The 24,292-nt window shown below is 52.5% G+C and overlaps 1 protein-coding gene and 1 non-coding gene across 7 annotated transcripts in view; both read right to left on the bottom strand.

The window, feature by feature from the left end:
- The window catches only part of LOC102450756 (UDP-N-acetylglucosamine transferase subunit ALG13-like), a 47,093-nt gene extending 31,518 nt beyond the window's left edge, over positions 1 to 15,575 (bottom strand). The window contains exons 1-2 of one of the 6 annotated variants that reach the window (XM_075939180.2): positions 15,238 to 15,575; positions 14,676 to 14,800 (exon numbers count right to left, since the gene is read on the bottom strand). The gene's annotated coding sequence lies outside the window, so the exon portion shown is untranslated. Of the gene's footprint in view, positions 1 to 14,675; positions 15,131 to 15,237 lie in introns of those variants that run through there. The other 5 variants (XM_075939183.2, XM_075939181.2, XM_075939184.2 and 2 more) reach the window with 5 other exon arrangements.
- On the bottom strand, positions 14,959 to 15,107 carry LOC112544880 (small nucleolar RNA SNORA57). Its single transcript, XR_003088284.1, has one exon. It is a non-coding gene; the product is annotated as a small nucleolar RNA SNORA57 (small nucleolar RNA).
- Positions 15,576 to 24,292: the final 8,717 nt, after the last annotated feature.

Below are 24,292 nucleotides of genomic sequence, written 5' to 3'. Positions count from 1 at the left end.
GGAGATCCGAGGGCGCCCGGTGAGGAGGTGGAGGTGGGATGTGGGCTAGACCCGCTGGCGGGGTTGGCAGTGACCCAGGGCGGGTCGTGGAACCCGAGAGCAGGCGAGTTTAGGGGCGAGCCCCCACCTGCTACCACCAGGAGTATTGAGCTCCTGGTGTTAGGGCCCTGGGTCGGGGTCTGGAGAGAGGGTGGGCCCGGACCCCCCACCCCGCCGCCAGGGCGTGCGATATTGTGACCGGTGGGAGTCGTAGCGGGGCCCCGCGAGTAAGAGGGGGGACCTCTCCCTCCCCAAAGGGAGGGTAACCCGTGACACGTGGTGGAGAATGTGGGCACCGATCCGGGCCCCGCGATAAGGGCCGGAAACCGGGAGATGAATGTATTTGATGTTTAAAGGGACAGACGCGATGGAGGCGAATAAAGTCGTGGAATGGCTGGTGGAGAGCCAACGCCAGCTGCAGCAGCAGCAGACTGAAGTGTTGCAGCAGCTCACCTCGAAATTCCGGGAACAGCAGCGACAACTGGTGCGCGAGCTGAGGGATGGGGGAGCCGCACCAGGACCCGCGTGCAGGGAGGACGAGGAGACGATAAGTTCCCGCCTCCCAATTAGGCTAACCAAACTGGGGCCCGAGGATGACGCAGATGCATTCTTGATAACATTTGAACGCGTGGCCACGGTGGCACGGTGGCCCCAGGAACAATGGGCCACCATTCTAGCCCCTTACCTTTCGGGGCCAGCGCAGCTGGCATACCGGGGCATGTCAGATCGAAAAGCTCTGTGTTATTATAAGGTAAAGGAGGCCATACTGGACCAATTGGGTATTTCACCGGAGACCTATAGACGGAAGTTCCGGAGTGCGAAGTACGGAACGGGGGAGCGGCCCAGGGCAGCGGCCCAAAGGGTTAAGGAAGCCGGCCTGCGGTGGTTGGAACCCTCCACCAAGACGGCGGCACAAGTGGCAGACCTGGTAATTTTAGAGCAGTACCTCCAAATATTACCCCTGGAGGGGCAAAGATGGGTACGTCGCCACCTCCCCGGGACTTTAGAGGAGGCGGTCACTCTTATGGAACATTTTATGGCTGCCGAGGAGATGGAAGAAAAGGGTAAGGTGGGGACTGGGACGGGGACCTTAGTGAAGGGTGGGTTTAACCCCCGACCAAAGGATCCCCGAAACGACGGGGGCCCAGTGCCTAGGCTCCCGCCATCACGGGGCATGGGAGGGAGATTAGCGCCGGTGTGGCGCAGCCCGGAGAAAGGGGAAAACGAGGAGAGACGGAGCAACGAGGAAAGGAGACTGGACGCCAGACCCCCACCATCTCCAAAACACGTGTTTCCAATGCGGACAAGAAGGACACTTTAAAAGAGAATGCCCGATGATGGATTGTACGTACGGGCAACCTGGCCCCCGGCGAGCCACACAGTCGGAGGTAAGCCCCGCACGGATAACACGGAAGATCCGGGTAAACGGGCGGTGGGTCGAGGCTATACTGGATTCAGGGTGTGGCCAGACTCTGGTCCGGACTGGCGTAATGGGGGCGGGGGCGCTCGAGGGAGGCCGGATATGGATCCGGTGCATTCACGGGGACGCGTGGGCCTACCCCACTGCCCGCGCCAACCTCTACGACGGGCAGCGAGGGGGAGTTATGAGGGTGGCCATCGCCAGCCAGCTACCCTACCCCGTGTTGCTAAGGCGAGATTGGCCCGGGTTCTACCAGCTCTTACAGGGAAGAATCGACTCCATGGGAAGGGACGTCAGACCTGTATGGGCCGCGCAACAGGAGGAGCGCGGGCCCTCACCCCAGCGCAAGACCAGAGAGATGAGCTGGCGGAGGGACCCCACGGCACTGGAGCCAGATACGGGAGACTTCATGATCTTGCAGAGGGAGGATCCCACACTACAACATGCGTGGGAGAACGCCCGGGTAAGGACAGAAGAAGAGGGAGAGGGAAGTGGGATTACCCCACAAGGCCTACGCTTTGAGATTCAAGGCGATAGACTATATCGGATCCACAAAGGGGATGGGCCGCACGGGGAAGAAGCCCAACTGGTGGTGCCCCGCGCCTATCGATGGAGGGTAATGGAGCTAGCGCATGATAACCCCTGGGTGGGTCACCTGGGAGGGGAAAAGACCCAGCAGAGAGTGCTCCAACGATTCTTTTGGCCCGGGATATACCAGGATGTTAAGAACTTCTGCGCCTCCTGCCCACAATGCCAGCTAACGGCCAAAGCAAAGGTTCCCCTAGTCCCAATGCCCCTGGTAGAAGAGCCATTCGAACGGGTAGGATTGGACCTCGTGGGACCCCTGGAGCGAACCCGGAGGGGCCATCGGTACATTTTGGTCGTAGTAGACTATGCCACCCGCTACCCCGAGGCGGTACCGCTCCGTAAAACCACCGCCCCGGTGATAGCGGATGAACTAATGAGAATGTTTTCCCGAGTCGGCCTACCAAAGGAGATCCTGACTGACCAAGGTCCAAACTTGGTGTCGAGACTGATGAAGGAACTATGCAAGTGGCTACGGGTCAGAAAAATTCGGACATCCGTCTACCACCCACAAACAGACGGACTGGTAGAGAGGTTCAACCAAACACTGAAGGCCATGATACGGAGGCTGGTGCAGGACGACCCCCGCGACTGGGACAAACTACTTCCCCCCCTGCTCTTCGCTGTACGAGAGGTACCACAGGCATCGGTGGGGTATTCTCCCTTCGAGTTGTTATACGGGCGACGCCCCCGCAGGATCCTGGACCTAGTACGGGAGGGCTGGGAGGAACAGACCTCGACGGCACTAGGAGCCACCCAATACGTGATTAAGTTAAGAGAGAAGATGCAGACGATCGGGCGGTGGGCCCGGGACAACTTGGAAAGGGCGCAGGAGACACAGGCCCACCATTACAACCGGGACACTCAGGCTAGGGAGTTTAGGCCAGGGGACCCAGTATTGATCCTACTGCCCGTGGGCGATTCCAAATTAGTAGCACGGTGGCAGGGGCCGTTTAGGGTGTTGCGGAAAGTAGGGGAGGTGGACTACGTGGTACAAGTGGAGGGTAGGAGGCGTCGAAAGCAAATTTACCATGTGAACTTATTGAAACGTTGGGTACCCCGAGATAATCCACAGGCCGAAGCCCTGAATGCGGAAATAGAGTTCGGGCCATGGGGTGAAGAGGAGGTGCCCTGGACCGCCAGCCCGCTAGGGGAAGACCTGAACCCGGGCCAGCAAAGGCAACTCCGAGAGCTGCTGGAGCGATCCGCCGCCGGGCTCACGAGCAAGCCGGGGAGGACGACCCTCGCGTGCCATTCCACAGAGACGAACCCCGGACAAAAGATACGAGACCTTATATGCCCCGTGCCCCGTAAACTGTGGGAGACCATCCATCGGGAACTCCGGGACATGATTCAATGGGGTATCATAGAAGAGTCCCGGAGTGAGTGGCGTAGCCCAATTGTGTTGGTCCCAAAGAAGGACGGGTCAGTGAGGTTCTGCATCGACTTTCGGAAAGTCAATGCAGTATCTAAATTCGATGCATACCCAATGCCGCGGATCGACGGGTTGTTGGAGTGTCTGGGACGAGCGAGATACTTGTCCACCCTCGATTTAACGAAGGGGTATTGGCAGATCCCGTTATCCCCAGAAACGAGGGAAAAAACGGCATTCGCGACCCCGTTTGGCCTATACCAGTTCGTCACAATGCCCTTCGGTCTCCACGGGGCAGCGGCTACGTTTCAGCGACTAATGGACCGGGTCCTCAGCACGCATAAAGACTGTGCAGTCGCATACATTGATGACATTATCATTTTTAGCAACTCATGGGAAGACCACCTGCGGCATGTGGACAAGGTCCTACAAACGCTCCGACAAGCAGGGCTTACCGCTAATCCAAAAAAATGTCAGTTCGGCAAGCGGGAAGTATCATATTTGGGGTACACCGTGGGGAATGGGCAGCTACGTCCAATATTGGACAAGGTAAGGGCGATCAGAGACTACCCACGACCCAATACTAAAAGACAGGTACGGCAATTTTTGGGTCTGGCGGGTTACTACCGCCGGTTTATAGAGCATTTTGCCTCGGTGGCCGCCCCCTTGACAGACATGACTAGGAATAGTAGACCGCAAAGGGTGGTGTGGGGACCTCGTGAGGTGCAAGCTTTTGAGACGTTACACAGAGCCTTGATGACGCAGCCGGTGCTACGCCAACCGGACTTCGAGAGGCCATTTGTAGTGCAAACTGATGCATCAGAGGCGGGGCTGGGGGCAGTACTCGCGCAGGAAGGAGAAGGGGCCGAGCACCCCGTGGCATACCTAAGCAGAAAGCTATTGCCCCGGGAAAAACACTACGCCACCATAGAAAAGGAGGCACTGGCGATTAAATGGGCTGTCGACTCTTTACGCTACTTCCTTCTAGGCAACCACTTCACGCTGGTGACCGACCACGCACCCCTGAAGTGGATGCAGAATATCAAGGACACCAACGCATGGATACTACGCTGGTACCTAAGTCTGCAGCCCTACTCTTTTGAAGTAAGGCATAAGCCAGGAAAGGACAACCAGAATGCAGATTGCTTATCCCGGGTGCCAGAGACCGAGCAAGAGAGGTCAGCAAGTATGCGGGACGAAGGCGGGGGTGAAGAAGGGGAAGGGGTGGAGCAACCCCTTCACCAACAACCATCCGAGGAAACAGCCGTGAGGGTGAACGGTGGGGAAGAAGAGACAGCCACACAAAGGGGGGAGGTGTGTGACGGGGTGAGTCAACCCCGTCACTCAACCCAGCCGGGAGACGCAGGCACTGCCAATGAGGCGGGGGACGCTAGTCGGAGGGAGCAGGCGCTGGAGGCCCGCCGCAAGACCAATCGTCATCCGGGGGCGACAGGCATGCTGGATGACGTCAGCGGCGCGACGCCAGTAGGGGGCGGGGCACCCGGAAGTGCGCCAGGGCCGGCAGAGGAGGGGAGGGATACAAAAGGAGGAGAGACACCCCAGGGGGAGGAGGTCGGACGGGGGAAGAGGGACGTCGGGGAGATCCGAGGGCGCCCGGTGAGGAGGTGGAGGTGGGATGTGGGCTAGACCCGCTGGCAGGGTTGGCAGTGACCCAGGGCGGGTCGTGGAACCCGAGAGCAGGCGAGTTTAGGGGCGAGCCCCCACCTGCTACCACCAGGAGTATTGAGCTCCTGGTGTTAGGGCCCTGGGTCGGGGTCTGGAGAGAGGATGGGCCCGGACCTCCCACCCCGCCGGCAGGGCGTGTGATATTGTGACCGGTGGGAGTCGTAGCGGGGCCCCGCGAGTAAGGGGGGGGGACCTCCCCCTCCCCCAAAGGGAGGGTAACCCGTGACAGGGACGCTTGGGGTTCTTAAGTTGATTCTGTATGTAAGTCAGAACTGGCGGTCAGTTTCAGCAGTGGCTGAATCTGGACGCCAGTTCCGACTTACATACAGATTCAACTTAAGAACAAACCTACAGTTCCTAACTTGTACGTAACCCGGGCACTGCCTGTACTTGGATCTCTCCCTGGCCACAGCATGGGGGCTGGGGGGTTAGTGTCCAAGTGTTAGAGGGCAGAACCTTGTTCCCCCAGCCGTCTCCATGCCTCCAATCTCTGCTCAACTTCCCCAGCTCTCCCAGCCCGTTCCCTGAACCCACCCTTGTCGACCTGTGTGCTTCCCTCAGTCACTGCTGGGCCTTCAGGTCCTGTGTACCCCCACCCATACCTCTCTGCACTCTCAGCTCCCAATGCCCCCCCCCTACTATCCACCCCACCCTATGTCTCCCCCTACTCACTGCCTCAGTGCCCTATATGCCCCCACCCCATACTCTAACTTCCCCATGCCCACCTCTGTCCTGCCACCATATTTCCCTCCAGTCCCTGCCCACCCCATCAGCCATCTCTGTGCCCCTTAGGTGCTCACACCACTTTGGCTCCCAATGCCCACAGCATTCCTGCCATCTCCCTCCTGCCCCCTGGTGTGCTGGCTTGGCCTGATCAATGCTTCTCTCCCTCAGGCGATGAAGGATGCCCAAATAGACACTGTGATGATTCTGGGCAGGGCCTTTGCTGCTGATGGCCCCTTTGAGGCCCAGAGCACAACACGCTGCATCCATGCTTTCCTGCCCATCGTGATGCAACACCGTCTGAGGCCGCCCCCTGCATCGCAAGATGGCCGGCTCCTTCCTAGTCTGTATCCGGCTTGGTGCCCGCATCCACTGCCGGCCCATCTTCCGCCAGGCCTATGCCCGCTACTGGGGCCGGGAGGGCTGAGACTTCTGAGTGTGGGGAGTGTCCTGGTAGGGTGAGGGGCCCAGCAGATACGTCAGGGTGTGGCCTCCACAGGGGGATCCTGAGGAAATAGGGTACCATCGTGGAGACTGCATGGGAGCCCCTGTACCATTGAAATATGGGCATTTCAAAGGACCTTTCTGGGCAGGACTCGGGCTTTTTGATGGTGACTTCATGGAATGATGGGAATTTTGAGGGCGCCCTCAAGACTGTGACAGCTTCAGGAGGGCTCTCATGGATTAGAAGATTCAAAGGGGCCCTCATAGAAGGGTGGGAGTTTCAAGGGACCTTTAAGGTAGGTCACAGGTGAGTTTCAAAGGAATCTTCATGGGATGAGAGGAGATCCAAAGGACTCTTATCAAGGTGTTTCAAGTGAGTTTTGAGGGAGTCCTTATAGCATTATGAGATTTTTGAAGAAACCCTTAAGACAGGGAACCCTAAACAGAAGGAACCGGTGCATAGAAGAAGGGAGTCAATTCCAAGCACAGGGGAGAGGGATCAGATTTATGCCCCAAAAGCGGGCAGTAGATTTATCTTGAGGGCAAGATGGGTTAGACTGGAGCAGACCTCAAACTGTGGGTCAGGACCCAGAGATTGCAACCCCATTTTAATGGGCCACCGGAGCCAGCATTAGACTTGCTGAGACTTGGAGCTGAAGGCCAAGCTCAGATCCTACCCAGGGCAGGAGAGCTCTGGCTCTGTCCCCTCCTACAGCAGAGGGGGATTGTGGTGCAATGAAATTTGAGAGCTGCTGGGTTAGGGTCCAGAGATGAGGGGCTATGTCTGTGCATTGCACTTCTTGAGGTGGGAGTGGGGGGTTTCAGCCCTTTTCAGTTATGCAGCTTTGTTCCTGGTGGCAGGAGTAGAGGAGGGAGCCCTAGGCTATGTCTACACGGCAGCGCTATTTTGGGATAGTGGAGGTATCCAGAAATAGCGATCCTGCATCTTAACAAGCAGCCGGTTATTTCGAAATATAACGGGCTCGCTATTCGACTTCCCTGTAAACCTCATTCCACAAGGAGTAAGGGATGTTTTGGAATAGCGGGTTATTTCAAAATGTGGTGCTATTATGAAATAAGGTATTTCAAAATTGACTCGAAATAAGCTATGCGATTTGCATACCTCAGATTGCTTAGCTTATTTTGAGCTACAGGGGCAGTGTAGATGCACCTCTAGGGTGCAAGGAAGAATGTCCCAATCCCTCCCCTCAGCACCATGGGGGCTCCAAGGGGCAGGGTATGAATCTGCACTTCTGCCATCTGACCACTAAGTGGCGCGCTGCTACTGCTCATCCCTGGAAGGTGTTCTGCATTGTCTCTCAAGTCTGCTTATATGGAGCTTGGGCTGGCAGCTTGTTCTGAGGGCCAGGCTGAGCGGGGTGGAGGGGACAGAGACAAAGGCTGTGGGGAGTTCAACTTCGGGGAGGAGCCTAGGGAGGACAAAGGGGAGGGACTTAACATTTCACTGTCAATAATCCTAACAGGGCCACAAACTGCCCCCTGTGCTGCTCAACATGCTCTGACTGCAGGCTCCTCCTTGCACTTTTGTGTTTCAGGGCCTCCTGCTCTAGAGAGCAGCCTGGATGAAGTGCTGCTGTGAGGCTGCTGGGGGCAGAGAAGACCCCATTTCCTCCTCCCTCGGAACCAGAAACCACTAAGGACCCAGCTGTAGCCCTGGGGGCCATAACTCAGGGACTGGGGACACCCTCCTCAGGAGCTGCATAGCTGCAGGAAGGAATGGGTCCCCCCCCAGCAGAACCTTGGAGGTGGGGGGCATGGAATAAGACCAGTCAGGGGCATCTCCCTGCTATACTCTACTCCCTATCTGTAAGCAAGAGTCAGCCTAACTTTGGTCTGGGACATCAGCACCATGGGGCACACACTTCCCCCACCACCTCCAGGAGCTGGGCCCAGACCAGGCACCTGCTCTGTATGGACAGTGGGGACCAGAGGAGCTGAGGGGCCTGCCACCTGCAGAGTTTCTGCTGGAGGGATACAGGCTGCCCCCTCCTCCCTTACTGAACTCAGCAATAAAAGGTTTCTGTCCTATCTGTGGTGTCTCATTGTGAAGTGGTTGGTGAGGCCCTGGGAACCAGGCCCCAGATATAGCAACCCAGTGGGGCTGGGCTGTGAGCTTCACACTCTCTGAGCCTCAGGCTGACTGATCTGGGAGGAGGCAGGCAGCAATATCTGGGCACCTGCATGGCGGCTGATGCAGAGGAAGGGGGATGCTGTTCAAGTGGGGAGTTGTGCACAACAGGATCTTGTGTTGGGGGGGCAGGGGAAGTAGGAAACTGAGCCAGACTCCAGAAAGGTGATAATTCCTTTATTAACAATTCTCCTGTTGACTTGGGTACCCCCACCTGAGTACATGCTGCTGTTGCAGTTTGCTGGCTGAGGGCACCATCCCCCTAGTTCCTAATGCAGCCTGTCCCTGAGTCCTACACTCCCTTTGTGCAGTCTTCAATGCCCCATCTCCCTATCCATGGACCCATAAGGAGAGGTTACTCACCTCTGCAGTAACTGGAGTTCTTCAAGATGGTTGTCTCCGTGGGTGCTCCACCTTAGGTGCTTCAGCGCCGCTGAGCCCAGGACGGCGATCTTTTATAGCAGTACCCCTGGCCAGCCGCATACGCAGGGAGCCAGTGTGTGTTCTATGCAGGCTACTGCGCGTGCGCAATTGGCCCTCCCCTCCCCACTCCTCAGTTCCTTTTCTGCCCCGGAGATGTTGTATCTCGAAGCAAAGGGGAGGCGGAAGGGTGGTGGAGCACCCACGGGGACAACCATCTTGAAGAACTCCAGTTATTGCAGAAGTCAGTAACCTCTCCTTCTTCGAGGACTGTCCCCATGGGTGCTCCACCTTAGGTGATTATGAAGCAGTGTTTGTATGAGGCGGTGGGAGCTTCGGATGCTGAAATTGTGAGGCCATTAGTATTGTGTGGCCAAAGTTTGTGTCTGCGCCTGCAAAAGTTTGCAGTGTGTAATGTTGTGTGAATGTATGTATTGAGGCCCATGTTGCGGTTCTGCAAATGCTTTCAGTAGATATTCCTCGTAGGAATGCCGTGATGGCTGCCACTGCCCGTCTCAAGTGTGCCCGTACAGTTGGTGGTAACTCCTTTTGAGCTATGGTATATGCTAGCTTGATGCAGCCAGATATCCACTTTGATAGTCTCTGATTTGAGATTTGCAGCCCCTGTGCTCTCTCTGTGGAAGAGACAAAAAAAGCCAGAGAGTTTTCCTAAAAGGCTTAGTGCGCTGTAAGTAAAAGGCTAGTGCCCTGCGGATGTGTAGAGTACAGAGAGCTGCTTCTTTTTTATTGTTGTGTGGTTTGGGGAAGAAGACAGTTAAGTATCGGCTCACTGCAGTGGAACTCGGTAAGTACTTTAGGGAGGAACTTGAGGTGGGTTCTAAGCACAACCTTATCCCTGTGGAATATAGTGTAAGGTGGATCCGCTGTCAAAGCTGCTATTTCCCCTACTCGTCTGGTGGACGTGATTGCTAGCACTTTCACAGAGAGATGTAGAAGCGAGCATGTGGCAAGCAGCTCGAAAGGTTTACCCATGAGCACTTTTAATACCAGATTTAAGTCCCATGCTGGTGTTGGATCTTTATGGGGGGGAACAAGGTTATGTAGGCCCCTGCATAAATCGCTTGATTGATGGGTGCGTGAAAACTGAGTGTGCTTGTATTGGAGCATGCAAGGTGGAGATAGATGCCAAGAGCACTTTGATGGTATTGAGGGAGAGGCCCGTGGTATGTAGTTCTAACAGGTATTGTAAAATGTGAGATACATCAGTGTGGGGAAGTTTGCATCCATGAGCTGTGCAACAGACCTGGAATCTGTTCCATTTTTTAGCATATGTCTTTCTCGTTGCAGGTCCTCTGGAGTTGGCGAGGACATGTTGCACCGGATCTGTGAATGTCTGTTCTAATGGGGACAGAGATGCTGCCGTGTGAGTCTGGTCTAGCTGAAACAATAGACAGGACTATGCAGCACTTTAAAGACTAACAAGATGGTTTATTAGGTGATGAGCTTTCGTGGGCCAGACCCACTTCTTCAGATCAATATGTGGAAGAAAATTGGCACGACCATATATGCCAAAGTGATACAATCACTGTTTTTTTGATTGTATCACTTTGGTATATATGGTCGTGCCAATTTTCTTCCACATATTGATCTGAGGAAGTGGGTCTGGCCCACAAAAGCTCATTACCTAATAAACCATCTTGTTAGTCTTTGAAGTGTTGCATAGTCCTGTCTTCTGTTCTGATGGGGTCAGCCAGCAAGCATCCATGCTCGCAGATGTAATTTGTGGATGTGTGGATGAGGGATTTGACTGTTTTGTTGCATGATCAGCATACGTACTGGTGAAAAGCGATATGGTGGCAGTACGCTCATCCATAACAGGTAAGGATACCAGGTTTGTCTGGGCCAGTTGGGTGTTACAAGTATCACTCTGGCCCTGTCCCATCTGATTTTGAAGTTTACTTTCTGTATCAGGGGAAGGGAGGGAATGTGTATGCTAAGTGTGCGTTCCATTCTATACTGAAAGTATCCCCCAGAGAGTCCAGACCTATGCCTGCTCTGGAGTAGTAGCATGGACATCGGGAGTTGCTGCTGGTTACGAAGAGGTCAACTGTTGGGAAACCCCATTTCTTGAAAAGGTGGTTGAGTATTGTTTCGTTCATCTCCCATTCGTGATTCTGGGGAAATTGTCTGCTTAGCCTGTCTGCCAGCATGTTGTCTTTGCCTGGTAGATAGGTGGCAGTCAGCTGTATGTTCCGTGGAATGCACCATTCCCAGAGGCTCAGTGCTTCCTGGCACAGTTGGTAAGAGGTGCTCCTCCCTGTCTGTTAATGTAATACATTGTTGAGATATTGTCTGTGAGAATCTGTACCATTCTGCCCCGAATGGTAGGGAGAAAATGAAGGCACGCATTCCTTACTGCCCTTAGTTCCAGTACATTTATGTGTTGTCTGGTCTCGTCTACTGTCCATTGCCCCCGTGCATGTTTGTGGTGCAGATGTGCTCCCCACAATCTAGGAGTGAGGCATCTGTGGTGATTGTCACCGATGTAGAAGGCCTCTGAAATGGCATTCCTGCACACACGTTGTCATGTACAGTCCACCATGTAAGGGAGGTTTTTATGTGGCTGGACATGATAAGGTTCTTGCTCAGTGGGTGGAGGTGAGGTCGGTATATTGTGCACAGCCACAGTTGCAGTGGTCTCATTCGTAGCCTGGCATATTGAACTACAAAGGTGGCTGCTGACATGTGCCCTAGTATTTGCATGCAAGATCATGCGCTTATTCTTGGACATGATTGTGCTGTCTGTATGATCTGTTTGAGAGACAGCCATCTGTTGTGAGGTAGGAATGCCCTGGCTTTTGTGCAGTCCAAGTATGCCCCTATGAACTCCAGAGTCTGTGAAGAGGCGAATATGCACTTTGCCGTATTAAGCATCGGGCCCAGCTCACCAAAGAGGGCTGTGGCCGTGGAGACAGCCTGCTGCGTCTCTTGTTGAGTAGGTCCAGTTATGAGGCAGTCGTTGAGGTAAGGGAATATTGTAACATTGTTCTTGCATAACTGGGTGGCCACAACTGCCAGGACTTTTGAGAAGATTCTTGGAGCTGTGGAGAGTCCAAAAGGTAGCACCCTGTATTGGAAGTGTTTGTGTCTTATTGTGAAGTGGAGGAATCTTCTGTGTGATGGGTGGATTGCGATGTGGAAATATGCGTCTTGGAGGTCAAGGGTAGACATCCATGCTCCTTTTTCCAGGGTAGGAATAATTGTAGCCAGAGTAACCATCTTGAAGTGTTGGTATTAGACATATCGATTGAGTTTTCGCAGGTCTAGTACTGGTCTTCATCCCCGATTTTTTGGTCTTGAGAAAATAATGGGAGTAAAAACCCCTTCCCCTGTGCTGTTTGGGGACCTCTTCTATGGCTCCTATTGCCATGAGGCGTTCTGCCTCTTGTAAGAATAAGGTCTCGTGAGAGGGGTCCCTGAAGAGGGAGGGAGAGGAGGAGTGGGAAGGAGGAATGTATGTAAAGGGGATGCAGTAACCGTCTCTTATGATTTCCAACACCCACTTGTCGGTGATGATTTCCTGCCAAGATGGATAAAAATTGGCTAGTCTGTTGCCAAATGATGGAGATGGCTTTATTTGCTGCCCTAGAGAAACGGGTGATGTCAGACCCTCAACCAGACCTTAAAATTTGCTGTCTGGTTGTCATGGGTTGTTGATTGGATGATTGCCTGCGTTTGTTTTGTCTTTGTCTGCGTCTGTTATCGAAGTGTCTTTGTTGCTGGTTGAAGGATGTAGCTCTGTATCTTTGTTGAAAAGACCTATTCTGTTTTCTTCTCACTGTAGGTACTTGGATTCCTAATGTTCTCAGTGTAGCCCTGGAATCCTTCAAGGTGTGAAGAGAAGTATTTGTGGCCTCTGCAAATAGCTTTGAGCCTTCAAATAGGAGGTCCTCTAGCGTGTTCTGGACTTCTCTGGGAAAACCTGTCTGTTGCAGCCATGACGCCCTTCTCATAACTACTGCAGAAGCAAGGGATCTAAATGCGCTGTCCGCGGAATCCAGTGTGGCTTGCAGTGCTGTGTGCACTATAAGCGTGCCTTCTTTAACATTTGCTTTAAATTGTTCCAATTTAGTGTCTGGAATGTCTTCAATAAACATTGACATTTGGTCAAAAATGTGATAAGTGTAATTTGCTAATAGGGCTGTGTAATTAGCAATTCTCATCTGCAGGCTTGTGGAGGAATAAGCCTTTTTCCCCTATCACATCCAGTCTCTTCCAGTCTTTGTCATTGGGGGCTAGGCGCAGGTTTTGTTTTGTAGCCCATATCACCTTTGCCAGGTCCATTAGCACCTCACTCATTGGGATGGCCAGTTTTGAATATGCTGCTGCTTGTAGGATATTCGTGAGCTTGTGTTGGGTTTGAGGTGTGTCTGAGAGTGTGATGTTTAGTGTTTCTATCACTCTCCTGAATAGATCTTGAAAAGACCTACTATCATCACCTCCTGTGGCTAATGAACCTGTTATTGTGTCTTCAGGGCCCTTGTCGGTAGCTTGCTCTTGTGGGGATGAGGGGAAACTGCCTGCCTCATCTGTAGTGTATCCTTCCTGGTCATCTGGGTTTGGGATGTAATGTGAAGAGCTTATTGGCAAAGTCTGTGCCCGAGCTGTCACTGATTGAGGCTGTGGCTGCATGCATTGTTGCTGCCTGTAAAAAGCCCTGAGTGCCTCCTGTGTTCAGTGCTAGCTAATCTCTGGAGTGGAACTGGTTGAGGGAAATTGCCAGCGTTTGGTACGGCGTGCTGAGGCAGCTTTTTTCGCGCCCTCTGGCGGGGGGGGGCTGGTACCTGAGGAACAGGACACGTCACATCTCAACCCTCGCTGAACAACACCCCATCCCACCCGGGAAGCTGGCACCCACCTGCCCAGGACCAGAGCAGCCGGGGCAGGGACCCGAAAGCCTGGCCACCCCGCGCAGGGAGCATCAACACTGCCATAAGGTAGCTACCTGAAAGCGCAGGACCCTGCTCGGGGCCTCTCTGCTCTGCAGCCGAGATCCTCTGCCGGGCGCTGCCCTGCCCACTTCCTGCAGCACCTGGCTCAGAGGCGGGGCCTTGATCCCAGCACTTCTCCTCCCCCCGCGGGATGGGAGGCGGGGAAGCTATGTGGCTCTGGTCACAGCAAGCAGCTGCCAGGGGAGGGGCTGCCTCCCATTAGCGAGTAGCTAATTGAGGGGCCTGAGAGGAGGGGTCAGACCCAGCCACACTTCACAAGGAGACTTTCCTCGCTCAGCCCCCTAGATGAAGCAGCTGAACCGGCCAGCGGTTTAAGCCAAGTGCCCCACCAAATCCCTGTCCCGCAAACAGAATCAGGCACTAACAGGAACGTGTTCAAAACTTTATTAGCATAACGAGGCAATCACCTGAACACCCCTTTCTGATCAGCAGAGCCGGCTTGACCAAGGCCAGGATCGCTTCAGCCCACTGCTAAAAGAATAGCAAACCAAGGCCATCTCCCCTGACGCCCACTGCAGAAGTCTATGTAGGCTGCTCTGCCACTTCTAAACGGGCTCAGCTCAGCCCACAAACCCTCCTATCCCAAACCAGCCATTTCAAACTAGAAGCCACCCCGTTTCACTTGACATTCTTCTACACAGGGACTGGGTATGGGGGTCTTAGCATCCCTACATCTAACACCATCAGCCCTCTGAAAGGGGATATTAATTCCACCCCTCCAGTCAGCTCAGGTCTGAACCCAAACTGCAAGGAGTCAGCTGTAAACCAAGCTGCGTGCTATTTGCATGAGGATCAGGCACACCCCTGCCCCAGGCAAGCGAGGAAGAAGCCTGCAAACTTTCACACCTGTACGCTACCTCTCACCTCTCCTTAGGCAGCAGGTCTTCTGGAAGGATCAGAGCAGATCTGGAGAGGAGGTTGCAATAGCCTTGTGGCTGGGTCTAAGCACTAGCGGCAGCAGAGCCGAGTCCTTGTGGCCTTCCGGAAGCCTGGGAAGAAAGAAAGGATTTGTAAGAAAACTCCTCCCCATGGTCTGTAAGAAGGGCCAGCTTCCACCTACCACCAAATACTGATGCTTTTTTGCCCCATCCTCCAGGAGACCCCACCCACCCAAACTGAGCAAGCAGCCTCTTCACAGGAGAAAGCCGCGTGTCCCGGAGCTTGAGGATAGAACCAGCAGATGGGTAAGCCACTGGCACCGAAGACAGAACACCGGAGGGATGGATCCCCATCATCTGCCTCCAGAACATCACAGAGCCGGGCACCGTACCACCCGGATCTGCCAAGAATAGGAGGCACCATCCTAGTTCCCCTCCCCCCCCGAGATTGCTGCTCCCCGATGTCAAACCACCGCCAGTTGCCTCAGTTCCGACCCCAGACTAATCACTGTTCCCACTATGGCACCCTATTTTACACACAAAATTACCTGTCAAAGAACAGGCCACGCACCTCCCCAGGTGGCTGCTTATAAGGCAGGGGCGTGGTTTAACACATCTTCATTGTGACTGGCCAGCCGGTCTCCCAATCAGGGACTTGGATCCAACTGGACCCAATCAGAGACACCTTACAAATTCAAATCCCTTCGCAAAGGCGGACGAAGATGGGAGTCGTGTCTATGAAGGCAGGAGGAAGGAAACAGAAGGAAAGTGTAATGTCACGTGGCATAACTATCAGAAGCGGTTGTGGGAGATTGCGAGAGCCGGCCCAGCATGGGGACCCCAGGAGGGAAAATCAACCGGCCCCAAACGGTGAATGAGAGCTGCCCCCCAGCCTTACCCCGCGGTTCCCCCTCAGAATCCCCCGCCCGCACAGCTGAGGGCGCATCGTTTCTGCAGCCGCTGTGCCTCTCATGGGGTCTCCCTCTGCAATCCCTCTGGTGGCCTCAAACCATCTTCTGGGGCTTTCTTCGGCACCTCCATTGACCCCATAACTCAGCCCCGCCTCTCCTTTGTGTAATGCCTAGTCCCGCCTCAGATGCCTTTGGCGGGTTCCCCTTCCTTATCTTTGAGATTACCCCGCCTCATAGCCAGAAACCCTCTTCTGAAACACATTGTCTCCTTGGGACACCAGCCCATCGTCCCTCTCCTCCACATGTAGCTCTGATCTATGGCATTTCTGCAGTGCTGAGCCCCAGACCCTGGGCTCCCTGCTTTGCCCCAACTCAGTACAGAGCTGGGGGAGCCCCACTGGGTGGTAGTGACTGACGAGCATCTTCAAAGAATTTGCTGTGGGTTTCTCAGCTCACTATGGGATGAATAGGCTGGGGTGTGTAAAAGATTTTACATCTCTCCAACCCCTAAATTCTCTCCAGCTTCTAACAACCAGCAAGCTTCTCCCTTCTCCATTGTCATTTGCTTTATGATCTGGATTCTGTAATGTTTTGCTGGGTCTGTGACTTTGCTTCCTGTGCCTCCTACACTCCTTCCACCCAGTTTCCCAGCCGCTTGGCTAGTCCAGAGGTGCTATTAGTATCTGGTGGTGAGTTAAGAGCATTGTGCTTTTCTTCCATTAGGAGCTGAAGAAAAAACTTTTCAAAAGATGCCAGGTTTTAAGAAAAGAAGGAAGCACAGGATCACAGGAGCTGTGGTGGATGAGGGACTGATCACCATCCATCACCTGAAGAAGCATGATGCGTTAGTCACCTTGTTCCCCCCACCATGAGGATCCAGATACTGCTCTCAGCCCAGCCCGTAGAAACATTCAGACCTCAACATCTCTTCAAACACCTTGGCTGCGTCTAGATTGGCATGATTTTCCGGCATGATTTTCCGGAAATGCTTTTAACGGAAAAGTTTTCTGTTAAAAGCATTTTCAGAACAGAGCGTCTAGATTGGCACGGATGCTTTACCACAAAAGCACTTTTTGCAGAAAAGCGTCCGTGCCAATCTAGATGCGCTTTTCCGCAAAAAAAACCCAATTGGAAAACAAATCTGAGCTGTCTACACTGGCCTTTTTGCACAAAAGCTTTGCGCAAAAGGGACTTTTGCCTGAACGAGAGCAGAATAGTATTTCTGCAAGAAGCACTGATTTCTTACAGGAGGAAGTCAGTGCTTTTGCGGAAATTCAAGCGGCCAGTGTAGACAGCTGGCAAGTTTTTCCAGAAAAGTGGCTGATTTTCCAGAAAAACTGGCCAGTCTAGACCCAGCCCTTGGTTCTATCCCCAGCCCTGAGAGAGCAGTGGGGCCAAGTAGTTAGACCAGGGGGTGGGCAAAAGGGCCTCTGCAGGCTGGATCTGGCCCACAGAGGTCCTGCTGCTCCCCCATCCCCAGGCCAATCAGGGCCTACGGATGGGAGAGTGCATGGCACTTAAGAGTCAACCCTGGTAGTTGACTAAGCGCCACATGCCAGAGGGCAGGAAGGGAGAGACTTCATGCACACCCCTGCTCCCAGACCAACCAGGACCTGGGGGTGGGGAGGAAGTGTGCAAAGTCTCCTCCCACCCTGCAAGAGGCTGGGCACTTAAGAGTCAACTGCCAGCTGCTGCTCAGCTGGCAGGTGACTAAGTGCAGTGCTCTCTTGCAGATGAGGGCAGACTTCATGTGCTTCCCTTCACCCTCAGGTCCTGATTGACCTGAGGATGGGGAGGGGAATGCTGGAAGTCTCCTCCCACCGCCAGGGGGGCAGGCATCTAGAGGGAACCACCAGCTCTTCAGAACAGCTGGTGGTTCTCTCTGGGGGGGCATGGGGACAGAGACTTCATGTACTCTCCCACCCACAGACCAATCATGGTCTGTGGGCAGGGAGGAAGTGTCCTGGCTCCGCCCCTTCCACCTGAGGCCTGTGCTCCTTCCAGGGTGGTCTGGAGCCAGATGAAAAATTGAAGTAGCCACTGGGCAGCTCCCAGCACCTTTGGCTTCTACGTGATTTTCTGGAGGTAAAGTAATACCAATCCTATCTACGTGGGAAGTGACTGGCTGAACTGGGGCTGCGTGTGACTCGGCCGTATTTTTTCAAAGAAATAAAATCATAACTGGTCCTCCTGCAGGGTCAGAGGCACTTGACATCTCAGCTTGTTTGTGCTGCTACCTTAGGGACTTTTCATTGTTGCCCCTGCTCCCACTGCCTGTGCCAAGCAAGGAGGCTGTAAGTCAGGGTCAAGAAAAGGCGCCTTTGGGAGAGGGAAGGAGGACAGTGGCTGTGTGTGAAATGAACCACTTTGGCGCTTACCATCTCCCTCTGGACAGACCCCTAAAGAGACAAGTAAGGATGGGAAGGACTTTTTTTGTAATGAAAAGTCTGCGTGGCCTTTGGGAGACAGGAATTGAGCTGGGCTAGGTGGGTCTCAGGCCAGTAGTTGTGCTGGGTCATTCCCCTTCAGGGTGAGCATGGGGAAGGGCTCCTTCTACAGCAAGTGTCTGACTGTTGGGGGTCTCTGTAGGGCAGTGATTCCCAATTTTATTTGGCCATGGAACCCTTTTAAACTCAAGAGAATTTTGCAGAACCCCTAATAACAGTCATATATGGACCAGGATGTGAGCACAAGCTGAGAATGCGGGGGTCTTGGCGGGAGGGAGGGGAGTGAGTGCGGGAGATTTGGGTGCAGGGCCTCGGCATGGAGAGGGGCAGATGCTTACCTGGCTTGGCACCCTGTGGTAGACAAGAATGCCTCCAAGCAACATGCTCTTGTTCCCCCAGCAAGGGGGCAGGAAAGGGAGCTCAGTCGTCCATTCTATCCCCATGCAGCTGGGATCTCAGCACAGTTGCAGCACCAGGTCAGGCTTCCCCATGGCAGGGTTGGGGGCCCCCCTGTGGTAATCCCGATCTTCCCCACCAGACCAGACTGCCACTTCCCCAGCAGGGTGGGGAAGGGCGTGGGGGGGGGGGGAGGAGAGTGGCAACTCACGGGGGGCAGCAAGCCCAAGTGTGCCCAAAGGGAGGGGGGCGTAGAGCTCCAGCCGAGTGCCACACAATCCCTGCCAGGGCACAGGCAGTTTAAAAATGCCGAGGTCCGGGAGCAGCTACTTGGCGCCTCGGATCCAGCCACCCCTCTCCTCCTGGCAGCAGTGGCTGCTGTAACAAGCCACCACCTGCACACAAGGAGGAGGCTGCATGGCACTGGAGGCCCCGTGGGACAGGGTCAGTCCTGCAGGGTGAGGAGGGGGCCACGCGGTGGTGGGACAGCTGCAGTGGGTGGTGGAGGGGGCACGCTGCCAGATGCCTGCCCCCGCTGGCACAGATCCAATGGGAGCTGCCTATGGGCTTTGTAGGGGGCGGGGAATAGAATTTTCTCATGGAACCCTTCGTTTCACTTTGTGGAATCCCAGGGCTGCGTCTAGACTGGCATGATTTTGCGCAAATACTTTTAACGGAAAAGTTTTTCCATTAAAAGTATTTGCGCAAGAGAGCGTCTATACTGGCATGTGCCTTTGCTCAAAAGATTTGCTTTTGTGCAAAAGCATCCATGCCAGTGTAGACACTCTCTTGCGCAAGAAAGCGACGAATGGCCATCGGGCTGTCTACACTGGCCCTCCTGCACAAGAATACTTATGCAAGAGGGCTTATCCCTGAGCGGGAGCATCAGTATTTGCGCAAGAACCACTGATTTTGTACATTACAAAGTCAGTGATCTTGCGCAAATACTAATGGCAAGTGTAGACAGGCGGCAGGCTTTTGCGCAAAATCATGCCAGTCTAAACGCAGCCCAGGGTTCCAGAACACCATTTGGGAAACACTGCTTTAGGGAAACTCCCATTGTCTTACTGTAGTTGTGACCAGATGCAGCCGCCTTTGGCGGCTGAAAACCCAGAGTACCTTCTCCAACTCCAGTTAGCAATAAGCAGACTTGGGGAATGTCCTGAGTTTCATGCTGTTGTGATGATTTCCCTTCAGGGTGGGATGTTGTTCAGACACAGAGGGATCCCTTAAGACAGGGGAGGGGAACCTAAGGCCTCGCCCCCAGCTTGCCTGCATCAGGTCCCCAAGGCTTGGGGCTCCCCCCCCAGCATTGAGGAGCCAGTGCTGGTTCTCCAGCTCTCCTGCTATCTCCCTGTGGAGCTGGAGCACACAAAAATCTACTAGCTGGGCCCCCTCCCAGGCTCTGGTGTACAAGGGAAACGTGGGGAGTGTCTTTCTCCTCAGTTGGTAAGGGGTTTTTGGTTTTGCTTCTCACTGTGTGTGGCCCCTGGCTGATTTTCCTGTTGGTCAGTGATCCCTGACCCTAAAATTGTTCCCCATCCCTGTCTTAAGATCATACATTTGGGCAAGGAGGGATCAAGATGAACTGTGGGAAGAGGCCAATTTAGCTCCAACCTTACAGCTACTGCTGGACTCCACAGTCTGTACAAGGTGGTGGGGGTGCATGATTGAAGGGAAAAGAGGTTGGATGCATTATTACTGGCCACAGCAAACTTCGTTGGGGTCATTGCCAAGATGTTCCTCACTGAGCCCCAAGGCAGAATTGCCTAGTGGGCATAGCATGTTATGCACCACAGGATCTCACTGATGGAGATGGAGAGTGAGGCAGGATGCTAGCTTGAAGGGGCCACATTAGCCAGGTCCCCCAGCCCTGCACTCAGTAATTGACAATGCTTCTGTGGATGGTAGGGGAATAGGGAGAAAGCTCTTCATGGATACAAAAAAATTGGATCTGCAAAGATGGCAAACAATACAACCACAATCATGGATGTAGATAGCTGTGTATTGAAAGTTAGTATTTGCATATTTGCAAGGTTCTAGGGTAAGCATACGCTTTATTGCTTTCAATAGGAGGGCAGGCCTCTGTCCTGAGAGGGATTGGGGTGGGCGGTACCTACAATGGTTGTCCCAGCAATAGTGCTGGGGGACTGCAATGTTTGGAAGGAGGCGGCGCCAAGATCCAAGCCAGGGGCAGGAAATAACATGGTGGCGATTCACTAGGGTTAGCCACTGATGGGATGGCCAGTACTTTACCTGCATGGCTGCAGGTACCAGGGATCACAGCTCCTGTTGGCTGTGAATCACTGTACCCAACCAATGGGAGCAGAGTGACCAGGACACTGCTCCCTGCAGCTCCCATTGACCAAGAACTGCAACCAATGGGACCTTTGATCGCTGGTACCTGCAGACATGCAGGTAAATATAGTGGTGGGGGCCCATCAGGAGCTAACCCTGGAAGACCTGTCCTGCAGGATGGTATTTGCTCCTGCCTCCATCTAGGCTGTACTGTTTGGAACAAACTATAATAAACACTCCTGCAGTGAGGGAACGGGGAGCCACCCAAAAGTGAAACCTTTTAACATGGGAACCCAGTACAGCATAGATGTTTCCAGCCTGGATTTCTGCTCAGTCTAAATCTCAGATTAAATCCACCCACCTATGGTAAAAATCTGTTTCTCTTCAGCCCAGAGTCCAAACTCACCAACAAGCTCAACATCTCCCTCCTCCTTGCAGTTCAGAACCTGGCAAAACTCTAGTGCAGGCCTCACCAACCCAACCCCCCACAGCTCAGCACCTAACCCTTCAGCCTATCTCCCAATCCCCACAGCCAGATGCCCCATTCCCTTCCCTAGTGAGACACCCTATTATGTAGCCCATTCCCGCACTTTTCCCGGCCTGAGCTCTATCATCTCTCATCAACGTACCAGGACAGGAACCTTCATAGCAGCACTGGGCCCAGAGGCCCCATTTCACTGTTACACCTTCCCCCAGTACGCAGGCACAGAGTGAGCCTGGCTGCTGCCACTGGAACCCCAAACCCGGGATGTCCGCACTGTGCAACCCCCCAGGGAGCGGCGCCCACCGCAGACCCCGGCTAACGGGGCCCACCCGCCGCTCAGGTACCAGGAGCCCCCCCGGCAGATGTCCGACCGGGAGCCCTCCCAGTCCCACAGTCCCTCCCACCCCCGGGCAGGGACCTCTCACTGGTAATACCCCAAGAGCCCCACAGCCCCTCTCACGGAGGGACATCTCCCTGGGGACCCCCATCCATGCCCCCTTTTCTCCTCCTGCACCTCAAAGCCCCCTCCCGACGCAGGGACCTCTCACTCAAAACCCCAAGGACAAACTGTCAGAACATGGGCAAACTGTCAGAATCCCAACCCCGCTCACTGGGGCTCCCCTTGCCATTCCTGGCAAAGCCCCCACTGGGAACTCTCCTTTGGGGTCTTGTTTTTACACATCTATGTTAAAAGAAAGCAAAGACACTGCAGGGATTTGAACCCCATCCTGGAAACCAGGAGTGCCAACCACCAGCATCTTTTGCTTTTTTTTCTTAATATTAAAAAAAGGTGAAAAGCAAAACCTGAGACAACTAATTGTTCTCTCAGGAAAAGAAAAACCTTGAAAGAGCACTGAAGAAATCTGCTTCATCTAAGCTTCTACTTCTGACAAAACACTTACTTTGAGCTTGTTAGGAAACCTGAAAAAGTCTTAGAGAGTTGCAAGAGCCCTCCCAAAAGCCACCTCACCATGAGGAAAGCAGAAATTTACTTTCTACTTATTTACAGCCAAATATGGCAGATTACCCACCCTAACATTCCTCCAAAGTGGTTTGTGTTTTGGTTTTTCGTGTTAAGTATTTTGCCATCTATTCTGTTTAGATTTACTATTTAGTTTTAGAGTGATTTTGCCAGTCAATATTATTCTGAATGTCATCCGAACATAAAGCTATTTTGGTAATAGTTTATAATTAAGCATCATTGCTTTTTTAATATATTAGCTCCCAAAGTTAGGAAACTTCCAGGCAAAGTATTTTATCCCAGGTTGTTTTTTCCCTAGATTTATGTTTTAAAAAAAAAAAATTACCTTAAGAGGAAACTGCACATCAGTGACAAGGATCCAAGCTACCAGCTGAAGCAAGAGGGAAAACGCTGTGTGTAGTCTGAACTAGGTACTGAATGGCAGGTTTCTGGAAAAAAAGTCTAATGAAAACTGGTTGTGGTTTCCCTCCTCCCCCTCTAGTATTTACATTTATCATTTTAAAGTATAAGCCATGATCTGAAAATTAGTGTTTTTAAAGGGGGGTTACATGAAGTGATAACATGGCTGTACATGGAAGACACACATTACTTTTAAAGTAATGTATTTACTTGCTCCACGCATAGTTAATGCAAAGAGCATCCCTTAGAGGCACATACCTTCAAGTTATATGCAAGTTTATATTAGAACTGCCAATCCTTCTCACGTTCAATAAATTCATTAAATTTTAAGTGTGACCTTGATGTAACTGCTTTGTTGTCCGGTCAGTTTTATTCACAAGTCTATAAGAGTCCACAGTTCTGCTACTTTTTAAAGCCTTTTCGGTCTTTAAATGGGGACACCTGCAAAAGTCTTAAGCAAAAGAGGTCTCAACCTATTTTCCCCCACCCACATCCCTAAAAATTCTAAGATCTTTTAAAAGAGAGAGATACAACTGCAGCATAAAGCTGGATAATAACTTAGTACTTCCCCATTTTTATTGTGGGTGGGATAGGGATGAGATTCCAATTTTAAAAAAAATCTTTTTATGGTACATACAGAAAACGTTTATTCACCTGTTCTCTTTTTGTCCACTGTGGTATGTTCAATTCATTGTGTCTGGCTGCTCCTTCTACAAGTCTGTGAAAAGTAATCTTAAGACTAGGTTGCCCCCCCCCACCCAATTACCAGTAAACGCCATGAAAATGAAGTCAAATTTGTTTCAAAGTAAATTACTATTCTTACTGAATTGGCTTCTGTGGCCCATCATGAAGAACTGCCTTGTTTTGGTATTTCCTTGAAAAGAACTGTTAAAAAACCAAGAAAGGAAGAGACCCATACAAAAGCAACATACTGAAAATGGTCACTAAACTGGTGGAATTTAAAATGTCACTTGCCAGTTAGTTTCCTGAAGGATAGTTGCTTGTTTGGAAGCTTTTATTTCTTGCCAATGAGATCTTTTAGAAGTTATCTGGAAGAGACTAAAGGCTTCAGTATGCCCTTCCCCCTCCCCCACCCACTTCAGAAAGGGGAAAAAAAAAAAGCAGTTACCTAAAAAGCAGCACAGCGAAATGAACTTCGATCTCAGTCACATACACTACAGGACTGCTTAAAGCTGAAGGGAATTTTACTCGAAGGGTAAAGAGCTCCTTTCAATACAGGCACTTTTGTCATTCAGCTGTAATTTTTTTCCGCTTTCAAACAGTCACATGGAAAAAAGCTTTGGGATACATATTTGTCGATTCAAATGCTCTACACAAGCAAGATCAAGCATACTGCACATTACTTGCCAACAGACCAGACCTGCTTCAGACACAGCATTCTCTGTGAGTCTGTAAAAAGAAAAGCTAGAACAAGTTGTAAGCCCCTCCCCACCCTACCCCTGCCAGTCCAGATATTTAAAAAAAAAAGGTGCTGTTAATGTTTGAAGGTACAGAACTTAAAACTCACTGCAGGGGCCTTCACATACACACAAGGTGTGGGAACAGAAAAAAGCGCCAAGGCATGTCAAGCAAAATCATCCTTAACAGCTTCATGAGGGATGAGTAAGGGTCTATACATTATGAAATGAAGCTTCTACAAAGAAACATACTAAAAAAAATTACCCA

The sequence above is a fragment of the Pelodiscus sinensis genome, chromosome 11 (assembly GCF_052426305.1).
Source record: "Pelodiscus sinensis isolate ZL-2025 chromosome 11, ASM5242630v1, whole genome shotgun sequence".
NCBI lineage: Eukaryota > Metazoa > Chordata > Testudines > Trionychidae > Pelodiscus > Pelodiscus sinensis.
The sequence above is the reverse complement of the archived record's forward strand: the minus strand, read 5'-3'. Positions and strand labels throughout refer to the sequence as shown.